At 42.9% G+C, this 7496-nt stretch overlaps 1 non-coding gene across 1 annotated transcript; it reads left to right on the top strand.

The window, feature by feature from the left end:
• Positions 1-431: 431 nt before the first annotated feature.
• LOC132352131 (U6 spliceosomal RNA) lies at positions 432-538 on the top strand. The gene has a single exon (XR_009498599.1). It is a non-coding gene; the product is annotated as a U6 spliceosomal RNA (small nuclear RNA).
• The last annotated feature ends 6958 nt before the right edge of the window (positions 539-7496 follow it).

The raw sequence follows: 7496 nt of genomic DNA, 5'->3' as shown, positions 1-7496 counted from the left end.
ACTATGACACACCTCTGTCCTTAAAAAAATGTTCCTCAGCTATTCAAAAGAATGAATTGGATCTATAATTATTGACTAGAAATAATATCCATATTATTTCTGCTAAGTCAAAAAGCAAACATTGATTTAATGTGTATCATGTCATCTCATTCTGTAAAATCAAAGACAGAAACAAAATTCTTACATTTGGGCATCTGCAGAAAGAAATGGAGTAAAGATGGTGTGAAATAAAATTCATATTTTATGGCAAGACAAGAAAAATTTAAACATAAGAATTTTTCTCTGCCCCCTGGCCTCTTCTCTCCCTCCGACTATGCGTTACGTACGTGCATTATACATCAACCAAACCTCCTCCATCGGCAGAAATAACCTGCTCAACTGCAACATTCTCCTAGCATCAACAAGACAACTCCTTAAAACATAACATTCCTGTGCCTGCTTCGACAGCACATATACTAAAATTGGAACGATACAGAGAAGATTAGCATGGCCCCTGTGCAAGGATGACACACAAATTCACGAAGAGTTCCATATTTTTCGCAGCACTATTCACAATAGCCAAGATGTGGAAACAACCTAAGTGTCAGTCAACAGATGAATGGATAAAGAACATGGGGTACCTATATACAATGGAATATTAGCCACAAAAAAAAATGAAATAATGCCATTTGAAGCAACATGGATGCAACTAGAGATTATCATACTAAATGAAGTCAGAAAGAAAAAGACAAATACCATATGATATCACTTATATGTGGAATCTAAAATATGGTAGGGACTTCCTTGGTGGCACAGTGGTTAAGAATCCACCTGCCAATGTAGGGGACACGGGTTTGAGCCCTGGTCTGGGATGATCCCACATGCCACGGAGCCCGTGCGCCACAACTACTGAGCCTGCACTCTAGAGCCTGCGAGCCACAACTACTGAGGCCATGTGCCACAACTACTGAAGCCTGTGCACCTAGAGCCCGTGCTCCGCAGCAAGAGAAGCCACTGCAATGAGAAGCCCGCGCACCGCAATGAAGAGTAGCAGCCAAAAATAAATAAATAAATAAATTTATTTTTTAAAATAAATAAATAAAATATGGCACAAATGAACCTACCTACAAAACAGAAACAGACTCACGGACATAGAGAACAGACTTGTGGTTGCCAAGGGGGAGGGAGATGGGGGAGGGAAGGACTGGGAGTGTGGGATTAGTAGATGTAAACTATTATACACAGAATGGATAAACAACAAGGTCCTACTGTATAGTACAGGGAGCTATATTCAGTATCCTGTGATAAACCACAATGGAAAAGAATATACAAAAAAGAATGTCTATAGGTATATAACTGAGTCCCTTTGCTGCACAGCAGAGATTGGCACAATATTATAAATCAACTATACTTCAATTTTTAAAAAATAAAAGAAAATAAAGAAAAGCAAATTTGACAAAAACATTAGTGATATTTAAGTCAAGGGGAAAAAATGACTCTCCTCGATCGTGTAAGGGGCCACAATGACGCTTAGAGCTGGATTGCGTAAACTGTCAATTATACGTCATTTACTGTACAGCCCTCCGTCTCAAAAAACTGTGCCTTGACTTCTAATGGGCAGAACAGTTCTTAGAGCTTTCTCAGATGCTTTTCCCGGGTTATAATCCTCATATGTGGCTCAAATAAAATTTTCCTTTTCTTTCTTAGATTGACTGATTAATTTTTCGTCGACAATGGTGTGGAAAGAGACAGACCGATCTATTGTCACAGGTTAGCTTAGAAGAGCTGGGAGATAACACTGGCATTTTCTTTACACACTCCAGTGTTGTTTTACTTTCAAAAGTTATGCTTTCTGATTTTGTAAACACTGCTAAGATGGAGACGCCCTTCAGCATGCTGGCTAAGAGCAGGTGTCTGGAGCCCCCCTGTCTGGACCCTCCAGGTACCACCTGTGGAACTTTGGACAAGGCAGTCCCCCACCTTTGATCCCAAATTCCTCAATGGAGGGATAATAAAACAGAGCTCCTGGAGCTGTCCTGGGCTCTACATCATGGGATGCACATGTAAAGCAGTTAGAGAAGAGTTTGGCACTTAGTAAAATGTCTGTGAGTGGTGATTCGTAGAATGGGAAACTCTCAAGGGCCCATCTGCACTGTTACCCTCAGTGATAAGCACTGTGATAAAGGAAAACTGGGCCCCCCTCTGTAGGCGACCAGGTAACTCATTGTTTAGCTTTTTGTCAAGCCAGTTTGGTTGCCCTGCTTTTTCTACCAAGGGAAGAGAATGAATGTGTGAAGTGAGAAGACATCAGCCCACTAGGCAATGACAGGTAAACCTCTGGAGGCGGCTTCACATCTGAGTCTTACTTCTGGTCTGAGTACCACTGAGAAGCAGGAACCTGAAACACTTGAGTTTATCAAAAGCCAAATCTTAAGCACTACAGGTGTCTCTGTTTTCATCTCTGACTCTGACTCTCTCAATCTCACACACACACACACACGCACACGCACACGCACACACGCACTCGCTCAGGTCTCTACGTTTGTGGGTCATGTTCTGCATGTGTCTTTCCCCTCATCGACTTCTCTATAGACGAAGCCTGAGTATGGGCACCATTACCTCCCACTCAGGCCCCTCTGACCAGGGCTATGCCTTCCTGATGGACAAAGAGTTGCCTTTGGTAACCTTGAAAACACTAAGTCCCAACTCCTGGAATAAAGCTCATCTTGGGGCTCCTCGAGGCCGGTGATTCCCAGAATAGCCCCAGTGACGAGTGAAACAGACTGGAGCTTCTGGTTCCTCCTCTAACAGGACACAACAGGTCCAGGACGTGCCTGCCCAGGTGGCAAGTGGCACTGTCCCCTTACTCATGGAGGGCGATGGAATTCCATCAGGTCGAATCTTGCTGCTGCCCGCTCAGCCTCCCTAAGGCGGGCCAGCCCCGGCCTGGACACAGGCCTCTCCTCTCTGGCTGTTTCCCCCATATCCTCCCTCCCTCCCTCCAAGTCTTCATTCTCACTCTCACTGTTCTCACAGGGAATCACACTCATTCTTCACTGAAAACACACCTTTATTATTTGTTTCTGCGCTCTGGGAGACAAGCCTGCATTGGGTACACTTCGTGCCCTTCAGGAGCTTAAGATCTACCTCTTACCGACTTGCTTTCTTTGTAATAGGTCATAATGTCCCAGAACATTAAATCATTTACATTCAATCCAGGTCTATTTATTCTAATATCTAATAACCAAAGGTACATTGGAAAAGAATGAGTTGCTTGTAAACCCTCAAAATGTGAGCAAATGTGCAAAATGTAAGCAGATAGTACAGTTTGCATTCTTTTGTGTCCGTGGCTTGGAATGAACCCTTTAGTCCCACAAACCCAACAAATACAGAAGAAAATGTGTATCGAGTTGGGGAAAAAATAGTGTCTTCTGATAGAACATAGTGACGTCAAGTGATTTGAGTTTTACTCTAGTCGCCAGGGGCTCACGTAAGTATTTTAGAAAACAGGCCCCAGAAAGGATGCCCGGATAGCAAAGCTGTTCAGCAGCATTAAAGCTGAAGTGGTTCCCTCTGGTCTGGAGGCTCCGCAGCTGTCCTGTCATCTGCTGGTATCCCCACACTGCTTCAGTCCTCTCTGACCACGTGCACTTAGCACGGTCACCAAAGGAAGTGTCCACTAACAGTGTCGTCTGCACCTTTCTTTTAGTGTTATTTTCATCCTTCTACCTTCAGGAGACTCAGGCAAGACTCTGTTTCTCTCATAATATTCATTCAGATGCCTCTGTACCGTTTCGCTCTGACTTTGGCCTTTGTAAAACTGAAATGGAAGCTGGTTTCTGTCGACAAAGAGACTTTTACTAACTTTATATCCGGCGGAGAGGATCAGCCTGATTTCAGAGGATGCAGTGATATGATGTGGAAAGCCCCCAGCAGAGGAAAACCATCCTTGAACCCTGAGACAGGAATCCAAGTTTCTGATCAAGAGGTTTTAAAGATCACCTGGGTCCCTGATGAGGCCATTTTTCAATTTACTAAGAACCAACTGGCCTGTGTCCGCAACAGAAACAAAGGGAAAAATCAAGGCCACAATCTGGATGACTCAATTAGCATTTTAAGGAACTCTGACAATTAAATAAAGGAAATAAGAAGAAAGCTCCTGGCCCACCTCCCAGAGACATTCTGAAGACACGTGAAATACTGAAAGTGAAGGCTTTATATCAAGTGGGAGGCACAAAGGTCTTTCTCAAAGTGAAAGCCCAATTTGTAATCTTATTTGTAATCATCATGTTGTTCACATGATAATTATACCTTAGTTCTGTTGACCTTTTCAATGACGGTTCTTAATTTATCTGTTCACTATGCATTTATTTTGCCCGTGCTTTCATGCTACTTGGTAATATTCCATACAGCGTGTTCATATACTAATTTACTGAACAGATATTTGATTGGTGTTATTACACCCCAGGCATCCCCCTAGAGAAACCCAATTCCCTGCCCTCAGAAAGCTTACATCCTACTGCGGTGCTAGACAATGAATAAGGAAAATGCAAGCGAATCGGATAGGGGTAAGTGCCAAGGAGAAATACAGAGCAAGGCAAGTGCCTCGGACGCGTTGGGAGGGCAGCTGGGGTTTTAGACAGAACAGTTAGCAATGTGACATTTGAGTGGAGACCTCAAACAAAGAAGGAACAAGCCCTGAAGCTCGCAGGGGAGGAAGCTTCCAGAAGGAGGAGCAGCAAATACAGGAGGAGCATGCGTGGAAGAAGGGGGAAGAGGGTGGGGATGCGGTGGGCAGGCACAGAGAGAGGTGGGCAGAGTAACAGGAGAAGTCGGGGAGGGCACCTGGGGCCTGGAGTACTCTGAGCAAGGGCACAACCTACTTAGTATCCAGTAGCCACAAGCAGCAGAAGAGTCCAATAGGCAACGACCAGGCCCTGAGAAACATCAATAGGAAAAGCATTACCTATGGTAATACGTGTGGGTATTTTTCTATGTGTTTCATTATTTACTTCTGATTATCAGGTAAGTCAGTATTGCTATTCCAATTTAGGGATTAGGCATCAATAAATAGTCTTTGGGATTTCAGGACCGGTAAATTTTTTTTTTTAATGTTTAGAGATTTTGTTTGTTTGTTTTTGTTTTTGTTTGTTTCCTAGAACCAAGTAAGTAGGAAAAGGACATAGGTGCAACTTAAGAGGTCAGTTTTTCAAGTGGAATGAATTTGGCTTTATGAAAACTCTTTTCTTTCAAGGTCTTGAGGAAACTATCTTAGAACAGTGATGCTTGCAAACCCACGATTAGGAAATGCAGGGCTAAAACATTTAACTGTGAGAGCCAACATATGGATTAACAAGCAGACCTGTGGGGTGAATTTCACTGCTCCAGCTGTAAGCAGGGGGTAGAACCTCCCGTGTCCCCCTCTCAGAAACACAGGGAAGACGCACGCATGGTAATGGCTGGAAGGCCTTAAATCACCGGGATAGAGAAAGGTCCTGTTTTAATCGTGAGGCTAGTCACTCAGATTTAATGCCACCACATTCACCTTTTATAGAGAGAGACACAGTCATCTTTGAAAAGTTCTTTATGAATAATCCTAGCATATCATTGGCCACTTTTTCGTACCCCTCTCCCTTTTCCATCACCTTTAAAACTTTTTAACCTATTTAACCTTCTCATAATGAGTTCCCCTAACCTGACTGTACTCTAAAGCCTCCGATGCAGAGTTTAGCATTTGAAAATACGGAGTTGAGGTGCACTCCAGGAACTTTCAATTTTTAATGTGCTTTTGGAAGCTTCAGAGGGTTGATGGGGACTGAATTATATTTAAAGCTATGTGAGGGAAAAATCCCTTGTCCTCACAGAGCTGAGCTTTCTAAAGAATTTCTAATGCTAAGCACTTCAGCATCAAGATTCTTAGCAATACGTACATAAAATTAATTTTATTACAGCTTTTTCCATTTCTCATTTTTGCTGTAGGAAAATGCAAATTCTGCCATAAGCAGTTTTCTTTCAGCTCATTTTGTACACGATGAGCCAGATTCTCTCACATGGTATCCATGGGCCGGACCAGGCTGAACAAAGAGATGAAAAGTTGAAAGATGGGATATTGTTTATCTGAGATATGAAATGGGCTGAAGCATTAAGTGACACTCCATCACATAAGGGAAAACGGTGTCATACTGAGGCTTTTCCTTAGCTGTGACATTTCTTTAGATTTTTTTTTTTTTGGCATAAAAAATTGGGGCTTTTGTGAAAAAGTAGAAACTTCATCTCACAAAGAAAATCTCATTATGAAGATGAAGATTAGAGGTCTTTACTCAAAGCTGCACACAGGGTCTTTAACAAGTCTGCTTTAAGTTCGCTGTTTAAAATTTCCATCCAAATTTAAGAGGAAAATGTACAAGCAGTGATAAAGGTCAAGGTGCTCTGAAGGCAAACTGACAGAGGGCCGTTGAAAATTGCCTTCTCTGAACTCCTGGCAGAGTCTGCAATGGGCCAGCTACAGCAAAAGAGGACTTTTTTTGAGAAAGAATCATAGAGACTGATAGAGACTCCTTTGGTAATCTGTGAACACGAGAATAAAATCTAGTAAAATGTCAGTTTTCTAAATTCAAATTCCAGTGAACCAGAGACCAAAGGCATGAGATGGAAAAGAGGCAAAGAAAAAAGGGGAAATGCTTAAGAACAATTTTTCAATTTATACGGTAGGCTGTTTCCCTAAAGAAAAGAGGAGAATGTGATTGTGAGCTGGTCTGTGTCCCCACCAAATGATACTGAAAAGAGCCGCTTATAATTGACTGTGTAGTATGTTTTTCTCTTTTTAATTTTTTTCAATAGGTGCAACCTGGAACTAAAGATTAGGTTTAAGCAAATAGACAGGAAGCCACTTTGGTTTCAGCTCTGACATGAAATGAGCTTAGGAGTTTGTCACTCCTGCTGTTACTATAAAGACAAACAGAAAAGGAATGACTTTGCCTGGACACATCCGAGAACTGAGATTTCAGAGCAAGCCCCACCCTGAAATCTGGAGAAACAGAGAATCCAGAGAGTCACGCTTGCCTGAAGCAGAAGCTTCAGGGGTCACGAGCTGGTGAGGGGCAGCTAAACGGCAACTCTGACGAGTTACTGGAGGTACAGTATGGGTGAGTGCGAGACGGAACCACTTTGCGGGCTTAACCCAGGAATCTCACCAGGATCTCCTGGTGCAGACCCAGCAACAATGCAGAGGGAGGAGAGGAGTCACCACTGTGAAATGTCAAAAGGCCCCTTGATAACAAAGCCTCCTCTCCAGGGAAAGGACATCACCAGGGCCTTGTCTTATTGGAAGCTGAAACGGAATCACCCAACCCCGGCCCCCTTCTGGTCTTCCTGTCTCACCTGAGGGGAAATCTTTTTCTTTTTGTAATTTTAGAAACACTTGTGAAGGTATTAGCCCACAGACACAAGCTCACTGAAAACCTAAAATTTAATCATACGATTATAGAGCTTTGCCCCTCCTCCACGTTACCACCACA

The sequence above is a fragment of the Balaenoptera ricei genome, chromosome 17 (genome assembly GCF_028023285.1).
Source record: "Balaenoptera ricei isolate mBalRic1 chromosome 17, mBalRic1.hap2, whole genome shotgun sequence".
In the NCBI taxonomy this organism is placed as follows: Eukaryota; Metazoa; Chordata; class Mammalia; order Artiodactyla; family Balaenopteridae; genus Balaenoptera; species Balaenoptera ricei.
Note: the sequence above shows the minus strand (reverse complement) of the source record. Positions and strands in the feature narration are given on the sequence as shown.